The sequence below is a fragment of the Eschrichtius robustus genome, chromosome 19, assembly GCF_028021215.1.
Source record: "Eschrichtius robustus isolate mEscRob2 chromosome 19, mEscRob2.pri, whole genome shotgun sequence".
NCBI lineage: Eukaryota > Metazoa > Chordata > Mammalia > Artiodactyla > Eschrichtiidae > Eschrichtius > Eschrichtius robustus.
Genome location: NC_090842.1, coordinates 3,844,323 through 3,862,379, shown reverse-complemented (window position 1 = coordinate 3,862,379; position 18,057 = coordinate 3,844,323).

Genomic DNA, 18,057 nt, shown 5'->3' with positions numbered 1-18,057 from the left:
TCCATCTGTTTTCACACTTTTATCCCCTCCCAGCTTCCCTTCCCGGAGGCATGTAGCACGAATCCCACGCCGAGGACCCGAACGTTCCCTCGCCTCTTGGAACCTGGGAGCTTCTCCGCGACGCACCGGGGTTAGGGGTAACGGTCTTTGGGGGTGACCAGAGCTGTTAATTCCTCTTAGGTCGCCACTAACCGTGACCTCTGCCCCCGCCCCACCCTCCACACACACTTTGCGGGGAGCCACTTGCAAAGCTTTTTTGTTGGTGGTTTTCATCTGTATGCGTGGCTTTGGCATTAAAAATACATGAAAAATAAACTGCAGACATTTGTAACCATTCCCCCAGAATGTATTTCAGGAAGAACAGACTCGAGAAATAAGGATCAGGGAGCCATGTTTTGAGTTCAAAACAAGTTGTCATTCTAGACCAGCCCCAAAGAGGCACCCACCCCCACCTATATAGCATCCCTGACCTTTCATGAAGGGTCAAGTCCACGTAGAACCCAACAACCCCACAAGGTCGTGACCACAAACTACTCCTGGGAGACCTTCTCAGATACAGCTTTGCAAGCGTCAGCAGAGTCACTAACATCCGAGAGGGCTTTTTAGACCCTGTGCCAGGCGTTATTCTAGGCTCTGTACGCACGGTCATCCGTTGCATCTTCCCAACAACCTAGTTACTACCCTGATTTGAAGACTGGGGAGACTGAAGCTCAGAGAGGCAAAGTAAGTTGCTCCAGGTCACCCAGCTGAGAAATGGAGCATGAGGATGGACCCCAGCAGGCTGGGAAGCAGGAGCCAATTCAGGGTAAGGAGCAGGTCTCTACTGCTGGCGCCCCGGGGCTCAGACCCTTCAGAACCTGGGGCAGCTGGGAAGCCTGGCTCCTCACAGTGTGTCCCCCGACTGGCAGCACTGCCGCCCTGCGAGCTGGTTAGGGATGCACGGCAGCAGGCCCCACCTCAGACCTCCCCGATGGGATCTGGATTTGAACCAGCTCCCCACTGAGAAGCACTGGTTGCGTCACGGCCACCGCAAGGGACAAGGAAGGTGGGGAGTCTACCCGCTAACTCCCATCCACAGTGGGTGAGGGCTGCTGCCAGGCGGCCCTGAGAGCCTGCACCCCAACTGCTCCTGCACCGAAGGAAGCCCTTGGAAAGAAAGGTGCGGGCGCGGCAGCAGAATCCTGCTGTCACATAAAGGGGGGGCACTGCCCCTGCGGATGTGGTCCCAGGTGCCCTGCTCTTACCACCCACCCCACATTCACACCCTCAATCTCCCAGACTCCTCAGGTCCCCGTGGCATTGTGCCCATTCCCCAGATGAGCAAATGGAGGCCCAGGGAGTTTGGTGACCTGCGTGATTGTGACTCCCATTTACTGACTGTCTGCTCTGTGCCAGGGACCACGTGGGGTTTTACGCAGATCATTTTCCTTAATCCACATGTGCACCCCACATGGGAGGTCCTGTTACCCTCACTTTTACAGGTGAAGAAAAGGTACAGAGAGGTTGAACGGCTTTCCAAGGCCACACAGCACCATGCGGCTCTGGCTGACACCCTTGCTCGCACCCCTAATGTTTCTCACGGCCCCTAAGAGGGATGCTGGGGCTGCAGTGGGGTCCCCTGCCCCCCTGATGTCTTGCCCTCCCTGGGCTAGAGCTTGCACGGAGCAGGCCCCCTACCCCTCGCCCCTCCCTCACGGGGAGACAGAGCTTGCTTGAAGGCAGAGCCTCAGGGGCAGTGAGTAGCGTCACAGGGTTTCCTGCGGCCTGGGGTGCGGATGTCACCAGTAAGGGTCCCCCTCACTCAGCCGGCACCGTTCTGGGGTGCGTACCCCGGGCTGGCTTCACCAGGGCCTCCAGATTCAAGAGGCCCAGAGCCCAGGACTGGTGTGGGTGCCTTGGACCTCAATACCTTTCTTTCTCCAGGAGACCAAGGGGACTCGCCTGGGCCCTGCAAGAAAGCCAAACCAGCACCCCAGGGCTGCACAGCCTCTGGCCGGCCCCTCCACCTCGTCTCCGGCTCACAGCCCTCTTCCCATTGCCATGGGCACTAAAAGCCTGGGATGAAGTGGCGATGAGCCAGGGCAGGCTGCTGAGTGGGCTGGAGGCCTCTGAGTGGTGCCCAGGAGGTGTGTGGGCTCCTCCGGCTGTGGGCGGAGCCAGCCCTCAGGGCGAGCACCCAGCCCTGAGACCCAGCATCCCCTGGGTTCCAGAGGGAACAGGACGGGGACAAAGTGTCAGCGTCACATCCAAGCAGATATGAGGGGCACTGGGAATCCAGGTGGAAAGGGATGCTTTGCCTGGACAATCAACAAGAAATATGTGCTGGGAGGCAGCTCTGTGGGGATGGTAAGAGAACAGGGTCGGGGCCTCCCTGGGGGTGCAGTGGTTAGGAACCCGCCTGCCAACGCGGGGGACGCGGGTTCCAGCCCTGGGCCGGGAGGATCCCACATGCTGCAGAGCAGCTAAGCCCATGAGCCACAACTACTGAGCCTGCGCCCTAGAGCCCGCGCACCACAACTACTGAGCCCACGCGCCACAGCTACTGAAGCCCGCAAACCAAAACTACTGAACCCACGCGCCACAACTACGGAGCCTGCACTCTAGAGCCCGTGCTCCACAGCTACTGAGCCCGTGCACCACAACTATGGAGCCTGCACTCTAGAGACCGTGAGCCACAACTACTGAGCCAATGTGCCACAACTACTGAAGCCCGTGCACCTAGAGCCCGTGCTCCACAACAAGAGAAGCCACTGCAATGAGAAGCCCGTGCACCGCAACGAAGAGTAGCCCCTACTTGCCGCAACTAGAGAAAGCCCGTGTGCAGCAATGAAGACCCAAACGCAGCCAAAAATAAATAAATAAATAAATTTATATTAAAAAAGAAAAGACTGTGGGGTCTGGTTTCAAATTCTTACTATCTGATGGCCTTGGGCAAGGGATCTAAGCCTCTAAGTTCCTCAAGTGCCCCATCTGTAAAATGGGGATAATAATAGTGTCTACGCCGGGAGACTGGATTATTATTCCTAGCCCGTCTCTCCCTCCCTTTAACAGGCGTGTCCATCCCTTCCTGTGCCATGGGACTGCCCAGCTCACCCATGTGGGGTTTGGCCGTGTGACTTGCTTGGCCCACGCGCCGAAGCTGAGAATGCTCTCGCACGGCCTGGCTTGTGCTCTGTGCGTCTGTCACAGGAACGCACTCCGGTAGCTGCTGGCCACAGAATGAGGAGGCACAGGACACTCTGCAAATCAAGGGGCCAAGACCATCCAAAGACCCATCACCAGCCGGACCAGCCCCTCCATGATAAGCGATTCTCTGAAGCCTACCTGTGTACCCAGGTGTGCACCACCTTCTCTGCCCGCCCAAGAAGCAGGGTCCACTGCTCGTTACATGGGATCTTTACTTACAGTGCAAAAAAGAAATTATAAATCACTTTTTGGACTGTGTCAATGTCTGTAAGACAACTTGTAAAAAATGAAGCCAGTCCTTTGCAAGAAGTCCTTGTATGTGCGGACCTCCTGGGCACCCGTCTGCATGGCCCAGGCCGCTGGGAGTCCGTCTAGAAGAAAGCCTCTCCCTGGTACCCTGATGGCCGTCACTGTGCCCCGGGGTCGGCAAGAATATGTAGGCATCAGAGGTCTGGCCCACTCAAGGGGGGCTGGGAAATGTTCTGGACGAGGGCAGGGCCGATTCCTCTCTCCTCTCACCACTCCTCTGCTGGTCCAGTGCCGGAATCGCTCTGTCTTCCCAGCCAGCGTTCTCAGCACATCTGTCCCAGGCACCCCGGGACACGCCAAGCGAAGGGCAGCCAGAGCAGGAGCCAGTGCAGGCAAATCCCCGACCCGCGCGTGCCTTCTCCTCAGGCCTCAGGGTCTGTTTCTCCATCCTCCGGGCACGACCCCGTCTCCTCCAGCCAGACTAGGAGACAGAGGGCGGCGTCAACATCTGGATGGACCCCCCCACCACAGCCAGGCCCCTTTGCCTGGGAGCTCCATGGCCGGTGCCTCTGGGCGCCTTGCTTTGTACCAACGCCCCAGCTCCCTGCGTGTACGGCACTGGTGTCAGCCGCTTCTGAGAGGGGACCGCAGTGATGCTGGGTCTCACCTGGGTCCCATGGGACTTCCCACCCATCCTCTGCCCACACCCAGCACCGAGCTCCCCCAGATCTCCGGCGGAGGTCCCTGGGATTGTACCCCTGGCCCCATCCTTGGCTTGGCCTCTTCTGAGTGCCTGCCTGGAGATGCCTTCAGGCCCAAGGCTGGGTGGGAGGTCCCTGCTTCTAGATGGGGAGTTGAGACCCAGAGAGGGGGAGACCTTCCCCCAGTTAGCAGGGTAGCCTGGGCAGGGCAGGGTTCTCTCCAGTCCCTCGCTGTGGGGGGAGCCCCAGGTATCTGATCACCACTCGGAGCCCACAGCCCTGGAGGAAGTGCTGCCCTAAGTATCGCTGGTGAGAAGACCAAGGACACAGGCCACGTGCGGGGTGTGAAGTCAGGCCCTTGACTTTCCTTGTCACGAATGCTCACGGCCTCTCTGAGGCACGACTGTTCTCTGTGAGACAGGGGAGCCGAGGCCTCGTTCCCAAAATCACACGCTAACGCGTGGCAGAGCCGGGATCCAAATTCAGGGTTTTGTGACTCCAAGGCCTGTGCCCTTTCTCCTACACCTCCCTCTCTAAATGGGGAAAAGCAGAGGGTCAGGCCTGAGCTCTGCCACCGGACAGGACAGGAGGGGCCGCCTGTGCTGGTCCCTCGGCACTAATCCACCCTGGGACTCCGTGGGCTCTCACCCCGCGGACCCTGAGGAGTAACCATGAGTCTCCCCGGCACTCACACTGGCCCTGGGAGCAGGGGAGGCAGCTATGATCCCATCTTACAGGTGAGAACACTGAGGCACTGAGAGAGAAGGGAGCGTAATGGCAGAGCCAAGGACCAGGGCCTCGGCTGCCCACACTCAGCTCTCTGATTAGACGCTGAAGCAGAAACCCGGCTCTTCTCCCACCCTGCTGTGTGCCCTCGGGTGAGTCGCTGTCCCTCTCTGAACCTCAGTTTCCCCAGCTATAAACTAGAGATAAGGGTGGTACTCACAGCCCATTGGGTTGGAGCGAGAATTAGATAAGATTTGTGCAAAGCATTTAGCCCAGTGCCGGGCACTTGAAAAGGTGACACAGGACTGTGACCAATGGCTATCACTACTGTGCACGGCCCAGCCCCACTACCCACACGGGGCCTGGCCCGAGCCCGATGGCTTCTCCAGCTCATTCCCCCTGGTGGGCAAGCTGACATCCAAACTGAGAACTTCTGGAAAAGCCTCCCCAAGTCCCCCACTGACTCCCATCAGCCCCACATCAGCCTTGAAGGCCTGTGTCCTCTGCAGGAGCCAGGCAGGGCTCGCGTCACGACGGTTGATTGGCTGAATGACGGTAGCCACTGAGACGGCGTCTAACCTGGCAGTCCAGAGCACAGGCTCCAGATCTCACGGCCTGGGTCTGCATCCCAACTCTGCCACGTACCAGCTGTATGGCGAGCGTCTCAACCTCTCTGAACGTCAGTTTACCCATCTACAGAATGGGGATGAGGAAAACGGGACCTAACTCAGAGTTACTATGAGACCTCAAGGAAAAATAATCATAATCAGTGAGTCCCCTACATACGAACCTTCAAGTTGCAAACTTTCAAAGATGCGAACGTGCGTTCGCACGTCCAATCACGTAAGTTAGTTCATGTGTCTGGCGTACATTGTCACGTGTGTGCATCCTCTACAAGTGGTTGTGCGTTTGTGTACTTTACTGTACAGAACTGTATAGAGTACAGCAGTACAGTATCTTTATTTCAAGCCCAGGATGTCCGGAAGCAAGCGTAAAAGCAGCGGTGATGTAGCTGGTACAGTACTACCCAGACATCACTGGACCGTTTTTTCAAGAGAGTAGATAGACTTGAATCCAGCAAGAAACCAGAACCTGTGCCATCAACATCAGGCACGAGTGAAACTGCAGCTTGCCCTCCGTCTCCTATTGCTGACGTTCCTTCAGCTCTACCATGTCCCACCTCCTCTCCCTCCTCCTGGCAGTAACTCTTCTTGCCTGTTCCCTCGATGCCAGCCCCTGGATGCCAGCTGTTGTGCTCTACTACTGTACTTTTCAAGGGACTGTACTGTAAGATTAAAAACAGTGTCTTTATTTTTTGTGTTTGTTTTTCATGTATTATTTGTGAAAGGTATTATAAACCTATTATAGCGCAGTACTATCTAGCCAGCTGTGTTAGTTGGGTACCTACGCTAACTCTGCTGGACTTAAGAACGTGCTCTCGGAACGGAACCCGTTCGTGTGTAGGGGACTTACTGTATTATTCACAACAGCAGCCTCAGCACCAAGCACAGGTCTGGCTCAATAAATCTGTTCACGAAAAATGTCCCACTGGCTCCAACAGTGTGCAGAAAGGGGCCAGGGGTGGGGACACAGCAGTTTGGGCGGCTCCCTCTCACCCTCTCTCTGGGAACCGTCCCATCCCCTCTCTCCTCCCTGCAGTGAGCTGCCAAGGAAGGCGCGGAGATCAGCCACAGCCTGGGCGCGGGGGAGCTTCCAAGCCTGTCCTGTCCAGCTGAACCGCGGCGGCCGGCAAGACGGAGCCCCAGTTCCCCAGCTGCAGGGGAAGGCACCTCCATCCATCACCTCCGTGGGCCCGCCCAGCCCCATCCATCACTTGCCCGGCTGCCAGCGGGGCCTGTCTAGCTAATTACTTAACGTGCCACATCTTGCTGAGGCTGGTGCCACGGCGAGGGGCCCACGGTGGAGTGTACGCAGAGCCGAGTGTAAATTTTTAATAAACTGGGGGTGGGGGCGGACCCACAGCCCGGAAGGGGGCCCCCGTGAGCTGTGCCCAGCCAGGCCCCCCAGACCCCCTGGCTTAGCACGGTGGCAGGGTGGCCTCACCTGCCCTCCGGGAGTCCCTCGGCAGGATCACGCCCGTGGGGGTCGGCGGGGTGACGATGATGTTGGGCACGTCCAGGTGCTTGTCGCTCAGGACGGGGGCCTCATCATGGCTGCTGCTGACACACATTTTTAGGCCTGAGAGGGCCGGCCGTGGAACACACACGCACACACACGACAGAGAGACAAGCATCAGTGGCTGCCGGGGACTGCCCACCACTCCTGCCGGCCGCCCTCCTCCAGCACTGTGTGCCCCCACGACTCAGGACACAGGGGACTGCTGTGTCCCCACGCCACAGGTGAGGAAACTGAGCCTCAGGACGGCCAAAGGACCCGTCCGAGCCTGCGCAACTTGGCGAGGGCGTGAGTTTGCTTTGCTTTGTTCACTCATGGGACCTGGGTGTGTGACACGCAGTAGGTATTCAAAACACGGCTCTGAATGGATGAAACCCACCGGGCTTGAACTGGAACCCAGGCCTGTCCGAATCATAGCCGGGTGTGAAGTGACCTCTCCCACGAATTATTTTCTGAGAGAGTTTGTGTGAGATCAGTGTTGTTTCTTCCTTAAGAGTGACTGAACTCGCCGGAGAAATTGTCTGCGCCTGGAATTTTCTTTGGGCAATTTGGTTTCTTTACTAGAGATGGGGCTATTCAGATTTTCTGTTTCCTCTTGCGTCCGTTTGGCTGCATTGCATTAATCAAGGAATCTGTCCATTTCTTCTAAGCTGCTGAATTCCTTGTCTTATCTCTCCCGTAAACTCAGTACAGGTGATCCAGCCCGGCCCAGTTTTCATCTCCAGCTGACATAAAAGTACTCTCGCCAGACCCCTTCCTCATCCTCCCCATCTGAGTCAAAGCCGTCACCACGCACTGGAAACCTGAGCCTGAGCCACAGTTCTCCTGTCCTCCTTGCCCTCCAACCCTCCGGCCAGTTTAATCAACCACCAAGCCCGCCGATGCCACCGCCTCAATACCTGGGACATCCTTCCTCTCCCCCACTCACACCCCTAGCTAGCCTCTCCGCCTCCTGGCTTATCCCTCAGCAGCCCACCCTCCAAACAGCAGCCAGAAACGGCAAACCTGATCACACCTCGTAGCTGCTCAGAATTCTCCCTAGCTCTTGGCAACTAGCTACAAGCAGCATTTTTCCAAAAGTGTGTTCCCTGCAACACTGGCTTCCTCAGACTCCCTCAGGAAGGGGGTTCCATGATCAAATGAGTTTGCGAATCCCATCTACTCTGTCCTTCTCTTGGAGAGTCCCATGCATGTTAGAGAATTCAAGGCTCTGAGAAGTCCTGCACTAAGGAAGCTGCTTTCATTGTGCTTCACCCCGGGCTTCCTGAACTTAAATAACCTTGGTGTCTGTTTTTGGAGGGACACCTGTTACCATCTCACAAGACCATGAGTCATGAAATACAATTTGGGAAATGTTGATCATAAATTAGAGTCAGCCTCTTAGCCCAGCTTTCAGCCTTCACGGTCTGGCCCAAACTTGTTTTGAAGCTTCATTCCCTGCCACCTGCCCACACGCCCCGAACTGCTCAGTCCCCCAAGTGCCCTGGGCTCCCCAGCCCTTTCGCGCCTTTGCACAGGCTGTTCCTCCTGCCTGGAGTGCTCTTTGTTGCTTTGGCAGGGTGATGAGCTCCTACTGATCCTTCAAAACCCAGCACAGTAGGCTCTTCTGTGGGGGAAGATGTCCCGGGATCTGACCCCGCTCCTTCAGTCTGAGGTCTTCCAGTGCTCATCTCACCGTATGGAAACGACTAGTTCTGTCTCCCTTTACTGTGCGCGTCTGGAGGACAGCCGCTACTCACTCAGCCATGTGTCCCTTGAACCTAGCATTCTGCCTGGGACAGAGCAAGTAGGGGTGCTTTCAATTTTAAATAAAAAACAACTTCAGGCACTGCTGAATTGGGTAGTCACATCTTTGTCTCTATGTGCCATCACTTCGGGGTTTTTTTTTCCCCCAAACAACCCCAGACTGGATTGCATCAGCTCCAATATCTGAGACCCTAGCCAACATCAGGAGCCGAGCAGTGGGGTGGCCTTTCCTGACCCCCACTGGGACAGTGCTCCTAAATGACCACTGTAGGGTTGGTGTGGTGGTTCTCAAGTATGTCCCCAACAGGGGGAGTCTAATTCCCCTCCTCTCCAGCACGGGATGGACTGAGGATGAATTCTAATGCCTAGAAAAAGAGGGAAGGGATGGCGTGTGAATTCCAGGAGAGGTCATAAAAGACACCGCACTTCCTTCGTGCTCTCGCTCTGGGGAAGCCAGCCGCCACGTTGTAAGGATGCGCAAGCAGCCTGAGGAGAAGCCCAGGTGGTGAGCCAACAGCCGTGGGAGGGAGCCACCTAGGAAGTGAGTCCGCCAGCCCAGGCAAGCCTGCAGATGAGACCACAGGCCCAGCCGACAGCTTGACTGTAACCTCACGAGACCCTCTGCGACGGAACCTCCCAGCTAAATCATCCCTGAATTCCCAACCCCCAGAAACTGTGAGATAATAAATATTTAAGCCACTAAGTTTGGGGGTGATTTGTTATGCAGCAGTAGATAACTGATACAGTCAGCACAGCTTGCCTGTCCTTGAAACCCCATTCCTGTTTCCCCACTAGGGAGCCCCTGTGGCCCCCTTTATCTAACAGGCTGGTTAGTTTTGTAGAAAGAGGCCACGTCCCCTGCATCAGACTACAAGCCCCTCAGGAGTACCCACCAAGGCCGCTGCCAACCTTCTTTAAAGCTTTAGTATGCTGTTTCTTCCTGCCATCTTACACAGAAGCCCAGAATGTAAAGCAGATAAAAAGAAGCCACTTGGAGGAAGCCCTCCTGTTATCACTGCACCAGTTGGCATTTAAGGATCATTGGCCACGTGCCAGACACTTCCGCCTTCAGTCTTCATGGCTACCCTGTGAGATGCAAACTCACAGACTGAGGACCAGAGAGGGTAAGAGCTTGCACAGCGGTGAACAGCTAGTGCACAGGCACGGGCAGGATCTGAACCCAAACCCGAGTCTGTCTGACTCCAAAAGCTTCTGCTTCTTGTAACCACGATCCTGTAACAGAGCCAGGAAACTATCTGAAAGGTGCCTGAGAGTAAATATGTTTTACTTTGGGGGCTATGCAGTCTCTGTTGCAACTTCTCAGCTCTGCCACTGAGGGCAAACACAGCCACAGACAATATGTAAATGAGTGGGTGGGGCTGTGTGCCAATAAAACTTTATTTACTAAAATAGGAGGAGCAGCCAGCTTTGGCCCAAGGGCTGTGGTTTGCCACTGCCAGCTCTATAACATCCAGGGGTCGGGGAGTTTGGATCAGGGACATGCCTGACGTCCTAACAGGCAACAAAGGAACCTCAAAAGCCTGAGGCTCCTTAATGCCAAAACCAAAACCCAAATCCCAAACCTGGCTGCTGCTGGAAAGTGACAGGTGGTGGGCGTGGGGAGATGAACGGAATGAAGGAATGGGAAGTACTTGCCCAGCGAGCTGGGGCCAAGAGGGTGCTCGGTCCCTGCTAGCTTCCTCTAGAATCATCCATAAAGCCCGTCTCGGGGAGCACCGGCCACAAAAGCGAGCTCTGCTTATTATTATCTGTAACCGAAGGGAGCCTCCCCGCTCAGTCTCCAAGGCCCCTTCCTCGGCAAATATCCCAAAGCTCTAAAATAAAAGGCTAATGGAGAAAAACCACACTCCTCCCAGGGCCAGCATTTTGCATTTTAACATGTTCTGGGAGCTCGGTGACAAAGCCCACATTCTTAATCAGGAAGCATCAGGTCACTCGGTGGGCCCTGGAGAGATGCTGGAGGCTGAGAAGAGAGAGGGGAGGAGGGAGGGGAGGGGAGAAGGGAGGGGAGGGGAGGAGGAGGGGAAGGGAGGGGAATGGGGAGGGGAAGGGGGAGAGGGGAGGGAAGGGGGAGAGGGGAGGGAAGGGGGAGAGGGGAGGGAAGGGGGAGGGGAAGGGGAGGGGAGGAGAGAGAGAGGAGGAGATGGGGCAGAAGAGAGGAAGGAGGGAGAAGGGAGGGAGGGAGAGAAGGGAGGAGGGAGAAGGAGGGAAAGGAGGGAAAGGAGGTGGGAGGAGAGGGCGGGAAAGGAGGGGGCCGGGACTCCAGGCCCTCTCAACCCCCCAGGGCCGCCCAGCCTCAGAGCAGAGGTGGCTGAAAACGAGGGAGCAGCTCTCAGAAGATAAAGCCGACTTTAGGGATTAAAAGCAAATGCCAACCCTGCCCCAGACAAGAAGCTCATTTGTGCTGAAGCCAGAATGGTTATTTGTTAATTATGTGCCCGTCTCAGGCCAGTGAGAGCCCATTTCCTGAGAGGAAGGGCTTGGCTGGGATCCCAGGGGGTGGGGCCCCAGGAGGGAGGAAGCAGGGCCCCAGGGCTGCTGAAGATTTTGACTGGGGATGCGTGGGGAGCTTGCGCAGGAAGCCTTCCGGGCTGGCAGCTGTCACGCGCCTCAACCAGGCCCTGCTCTGGGGCACACGCCTTCTCAGTTGTGGAGATGGAACAAGCTGGGCCAGACCTCTCTGGCCTCCTGGCGCCCACTTTCCCACGGGGGAAACGCGGAGGCTGTGATGGGAGGCCAGGCAGACTGCCTCTGAAACCTGGTTCTGCCCTTGCCCTTGCCCCGCTCCAGGGCAGTGGTTTTCCATCTTGGCTGCCTACTGCGGCCACCTGGAAAGTTTAAAAAATATCCTGAGGTGGGGCCGGTTGGGGTGGGGGGACCCTGCCCCCAGGGCGCCAGATTTCACTGTGCTACACAGGCCACCAGGACTTTAAAAAGTTCCTGGGTGAGTCTGACAGCAGGGCTGGGACCCCCCCCCCGAGCTAGGGCACCTGGGAACACACAGCTTTCCTCTCCGAGCCTCAGTATCCACGGCTGGAAAAATGGAGCTCTGATACCAGTCTTGTAGGAACGAAATACAAGGCATGGGGCGTGTGGCTGGCCAGTGTGGGAGAAGTGGCCTGGGGTCAAATACTGGGGGAGGTGAGCACTGCTGCCGCCTCCCACAGAGACGAGCCACCCCTTCTTAAGCACCCCCGTGCCAGGCTCTGGGCGGAGTCCACACTAATCCTCACACCATCCCTCGGATTGCACACTAGGGTCATGGCCATTCTCCAGCGAGAAAACCAAGGCTTGGAGAAGGAGGGTGACGTGTCTGAGGACACGCAGAGGCCAGGTGGCTCCCAGGCCTGAGCACCCACCTCACTCCTTCCGGTATCAGCCACCACTTCTCATCCTTCAGAAGCCCTGAGCCAGGCCTAGCCTCTGTTCAGGATGCCCCAGGCACGGGGGATACCACACCATTCCTGGCCCCCAAGCCACCCAGAGGCCGCCAAGAGCAGGCATCGTGGCTTACGGGCGCCCTCTGCTGGTTCTTTTGAAAATGGCCCTCGATCAGCACCCTGGTGCCGGCTCGCAGACCCTGCCTGGGACCGCGTCCCTGGGACCATATCCATTCTTCCCCAAGGCACCATCACACAGTGGCCCTGCCGGGCCCACAGTGCAGTGGGAGGCCAGAACGTACACCTGGGTTCCTCCACTGGCGGGGCTCCACCTCTGGGCCTCTTTTCCTCACCTGCAAAAATGGGGGTACTTCATATCCTCCACCTCCAGGGGGCGCTGAGTGGATTAAGAGCCACACAGAAGCCTTCACTCCAGCCAAGGGGTCTGATTGTTACATGCATCTCGCAGGCGAGGAAACCACAGAACCCGCCTTGCAGTGCACACTCAATAAACACAAGCTGTTATTAATAACATGATATTCTAACCTTAGCACTTATTCACTGATTCAGCCAATTCTGAGCACCACCCGCCCTCTGTGTGCAGGTCAGGGACCTTGTCTCATCCCTGCAGTCACACAGCTGTTTGTGGAGTGACTCTGAAAAGATACTCCTGGTTCCAACTTAACACTCAAAGGAGACCCTTTCTCCTCATTGGGTTGGAAGGGCCACGGGCTCGGGAAGGAGGAAAAACTGAATCTGACTCTCAATCCTCCTGCTTCCCTTCTGTGACTTCCCCGAGCCTGGCCTGCTCACCTGCAGGGTAAGGGGATGCTTCCTTTCCCCTGCAGTGCACGGATAAAGCCCCCAGCACAGAGCCAGGCCCAGGGGAGATGCTCAGTCCACAGGCATCTATTGTGCACCTACTGTGTGCTGGGCATTGTTCCAGGTGCTGGGGACACAGCCGAGAACAAGACAGTCTCAGCAGAAGTTTCTCTGCTCCTCCCGCCACACACTGACTTCCTCTGCCTCTTGCTTCAGGCCCCAGCAGCAAACTAGGACCCCAAAGAGTTCAGAGGAGGCTGGAAAAAATAACGAGGGTCCCCTCTGATCCAAGCCATTGTCGGGAGGGGCCCACATGGGTGATCTGTGACAACAGTGCTCCCGGGAGGCCGGGGTCTGTGTGAGCATTTTGCAGGGATTCATTATTTGGTCCTTCCAATGAGGCCCATCTTCCAGATGGACACCCTGGGGCACAGAGAACTCACAGGGGATTTGGCACAGAGCCTGTCCTCCTGGGGGCCAGGAAGCAAAGAAACACCTTGCAGAGCCTGAGTCAGTGATACGAGGAAGGAACAGATGACGGCAGGGAGCAGCAGGCCTCGGGGAGACGGCGGGAGTCAGAAAAGGCTTCCCAGAGGGGCCCGACCCGAGAGCAGCCGCAGAGATGGCAAGGAGGGCTCTCAGGTCAGCAGCAGCACGCACAAAGGCCCTGGGGCCAGGCGGAGACTGGGGCTGGCACTAATTCCTCAGAGACAACCGGGTGTCTGGATTCAGTGCAGGTCTTTCAAAAAAACAAATGGACAAATGCCTCCGAGGGTTCCAGATGCACTTAATCTTTTTTTTCTTTTTTTTTTAAATTCCAATTAAGGGGAAAGCCTTGCATTATTACGAATGAGGCCAGGGCGGACGGGGGTTTTACCTTTTCTCAGCAGCCCGGGCCCGATGGAGATGGCAGTGGATGTTTTAAATCTCTTTTTAATGAAGGAAAAAGCCCCAGCTTGCGTCAGGGATGAGCTACTGAAGCGAGAAGCTGGGAGGAGGAGCCAGAGAGGAAGAAGCTTCGCCACCCACCGCCTCCCTGCCTCTGCTGGACTCCGCAGTCCCTCCCTCCCCGCCAGCCCTGCCCGGTCCTGGTGGGCGGGCCTTTCTCCTCCTCACACCAGCCCCTTGGGAAGGCTTCTTGGGGTCTGGGCCAGCAGGGTGAGGGCTCAGATGGCGGGGCCAGCCCGGCTCCATCACGTCTCCTCTGTGTGATGGGCAAGCAGCCCCGCCCCCGGCCCTCAGTCTTCTGGCCTCTAAAATGGACTCAAGAGTAGGCCTGCCCTCTGAGGATGATGGAGAACTGAAGGCAAAGAAAATCCGCAAAGCCCTTGACGCCTGCCTGGGCCGTGGGAAACGCGTGGTGTGTGTAGCTCTGGGTCCTCAGCCTCGGCACTGCTGACGTTTGGGGCCAGGTTATTCTTTGCGGTGGGGCCGTCCTGTGCTTTGAGGGGGGCTGAGCAGCACCCTGGCCTCCAGATGCTGTAGCTCCCGCATCTGTGACAACAGAAAGTGTCTCCAGACATTGCCAAGTGTCCCCTGGGGGCAGGGTTGTCAGGTAAGATTCAGGACAAATAATTTTTTTTAGTATAAGTATGTCCCATGCTACATGTGGGACGTACGTACGTATCCTAGACAATTAGTCCTCGTTTATCTGAATTCAAATGTAACTGGGCATCCCATTTTATGTGTTTTTTCCCTCCTAAATCTGGCAACTCTACCTGGTGGCGGGTAAGGTACCCCAGAGCTGAGAACCGCCGTCAGAGCTGTTACTGACTGAGATGATGTTTGGGTATCTCAGAGCAGGTGCCTGGGAGAAGGTGGTTTCCTTTGTCCCGAGTGGCTCCACGGCACATCTGCGTGGCTGGAGCCACGGGAAGTGGCTTGAGGATGGCCTGAGCCAGAGGACTGGCCTCCCCAGTGTGCCCTTCACCAGCTGTGCGGGCTGAGCAAGCTTCTTAACCTCTCTGAGCCTGTGTTTCCTCAGCTGCAAAGATGCTGCAAGTGGTTGGCCCCTTGGTGGAATAAAGATTTGAACTTTCGCCCTACATACTAACCCGTAACCTGCAGGGCTCTGGTAAGGACATGTGACATCTGGCAGAAGGTGTCTGGGGCAGCCTGGCTAAGAGCAGGGGGCCAATCATTATTAATGCTATTAATAGTTATTACTGCTATTAATAGGATATTGTGGTTATTACTGTGCAAATAGGCAAGGAGATTCCAGTTAGTCCCAGAGGAAGGAGGTGACTGGTGTTATCCAGAGCAAACTGGGGAGCACCTGAGGGAGTCTGGCCCCTGAGGATAGGGACGTGTCCCCCAGCTGTGGGCAGCTGAGGCCTGAGAGGGGTGCAGACGGGCAGCCAGACAGCAGAGCCCTCCAAAGACTGGGAGAGAGGTGAGAGCAGGCTGACTTATTACTACATATTCTTTTGCACATTTTACATTCTGTACCATGCAGATGTTTTACATATTCAAAAAATAAAATAATTGAAAAGAGAAATAAAACATCTTCTGAGGAGGGGTGGACATAGACAGATTTAGGAGGTGGAATGGGGAAAAGGGGGTGGTGGGGCATTCCTGCTGCAGGCGAGGTCAGATCAAGTTGAGAAGGTGAGACAGTAAAAAGGCAGTGAAAGGGCCAGGGGGAGAATTCGGAGTATAGGCCTGGAGAGGCAGGAAGGGGGATGGGAACGCCACCAGGAACACTCCTTCTCCCTTGAATCACCGAGGAGCGTGGCCCAGTGTGTGGTCGCAGGAGCCCAGGAAGCTGGGAGTCAGCCTCACAGAGTCCTGGGCAGTGGGGTCGAGCTGGTCTCCCCAGGCCAGAGACACGGGCAGCTGGAAGAGACTCAGGGCCATCTGAGTCCTGCTCTCACCTCACTCCCCAGCCACCCAGCTCTTTTTCACCTCTTCACTTGGAGACAGCCATGATTACTGTTTTCTTGTGTCTCCTTCCAGAATATTCTATGTATATACATAGAATATGCAAATATGTTCACAGGCATATGCCTCTTCTTTTTCCAATACAGGTGGTGGCAACAGAGCCACTGTTTTGCACCTTGTTCTTTTCACTTCACTGCAAGTGTGGGAAATGGCTCTCTATCCGTTCAGACAGAGCTGCCGGTCCTTTTTCACAGCTGTAGAGTATTCCCCTGCACGGCCCACCCTGCTGACCCACAGGTGGGAAGCCCACGGCTGGGCCATCAGGGTGTGTCTCGAGGAGCCGAGGCTGGCTGTGGCGGGTGGCTGTGACGGGGGCTCTGGCTTAAAGGCCACGTGTCCTCGGCGCCAGGCCCTTCCTGTCCCACAGCACCTGGTCTGAGCCTCCGGCCCAAGTAGATGCCAGGCTGTGCGGCCCAGACCCACCCCCCAGGGCCAGGCTAGTCCCCAGCGGCCCGGATGCTGCCCGTGGCTGGCTCACAGTTCAGCCCCTCCCAGGGCCTACCCTCAGCCCAGGAAAGCTGTTCACCCAGCTGGGTGGAGCTGGGGTGAGGCAAGCAAGGCGCTTAGGGCGCACAGCTGAAGGAGGCACCGGCCCTCAGGGCCAGCCCTCCCCAGTAGGTGGCCAGGTGAAAGGCCTGTCCCCCTTCATCCAGGACAGCTCTGCAGGGCCACTCAGCTCCCGAACTCCCATGGGACGGGCGGAAGCCCAGCCCCGCCCTCAGCCGGCCTGGCTGCCCACGGTGGGCGTTGATGCCACAAGCGCTCCCCAGGCCACAGGTCTGTCCTTCCACCTGGGACAGACTGAGGACAGCTGTCCGTTTGTGTGCTGGACTCCCGGGCAAGTCAGTGATCTCTCAGGGTGGACACCAGGATCACTTACTATTGCTTTGGCCATGGAAGGCCTGGCCCACGGTCATAAATAAAATTTCAAAGCCATTCCAAAAGGGAAGAAGGCGTGTGGGCACATCTTAGCACGTCTGCGTGCACACCGCATCCCTGGCCCCATTCCCAGCTCCTGACACGCCTCTTCCCCTCCAGCAGCAGCCCTGACCCGGGGGGCGTCTAACTCTGCCTGTTTTAGAGTTAAAAACAAAAAGCACTGATTCAGGGAGCTGAAGACCCTCAGCCAGGTCACACGAGACCTGGACCTGTTGACCCATCTCTGAGCTTCACACCCACCTGTCTCGGGCCCCGCGAAGCCCGTGAGGCAGAAGCATTAGGATGGGCGGGGAGTGGAAGGGGGAGGGACGGTCAGAGGCAGACGTGGGGCAGCTCCGTCCTGGCCCAGAATCACGTCTACGCCCCAACCGTGAGGCTGAGGAACCACGGCCCAGGAGGGAGAGAGGAATTCCACAGGCCCGGCGGAGCCAGGCCGGTCCGCCTTCCGGGCCAGCCGCGTGCCAGCAGCTGACACTCGGTGAACACGGCCCTCGCCTGGGGGTCCTGAGCAGCACGAGGTCCCTGTCCACTGAGAGCAGCCAGCAGCAGGCAGTGGGTCCAGCCCCGCCTCCCCTCCTCCGCGTCCCGTCCCCTCCCTCCTGCCCTCCCCGGAGGCTCGGAAGGTCGCGCTCCATCCTGCCTTCACTCCACAAACAGGCCAGGCCCAGAGGAAACTGCGGGCACGGAACTGGGTGGCGGGGGATCCTTGTGTCCGGGGTGCCCGGTCAGGTTCCCGAGGCCCTCAGGGCCCCAGCACGGCCACATGCCAGCCGTGTGACCTGGGGCGGGGAGCTTTACCACCCTATGCCTCGGTTTCCCCCTCTGTACCCGGCGGTCATGAGCAAGTCTCCTCAGAGCCTTGCTGAGCGGATGGCAGGAGATGCGGGAAGGCAGGAGTGAACCTCCCTACTGGGCCGAGGGAGTGAGATGGCACAGCCGCCCCAGCCATCCAGGGACGGTCCTGGGAGGGTCCCACATCTTAGTTAGAGTCGAGAGAGTGTTCATTCCGCAAACATTTATTGTGTCCCTACTGTGCGCTGACCCACAGCCGGGAACAGGGCTCCAGGGATGAGCAAGGCTGCGTGATTCCTGACCCCGTGGAGCCCCGAGAATAAGGAGGAGACAAAGGTTAATCCCGTGTGGGCCCCAGTTCGGGACCGAGACTCCTCTCCCACCTGCTGTGAGCCATGGGCCCTCCCTCCCTCCTTTGG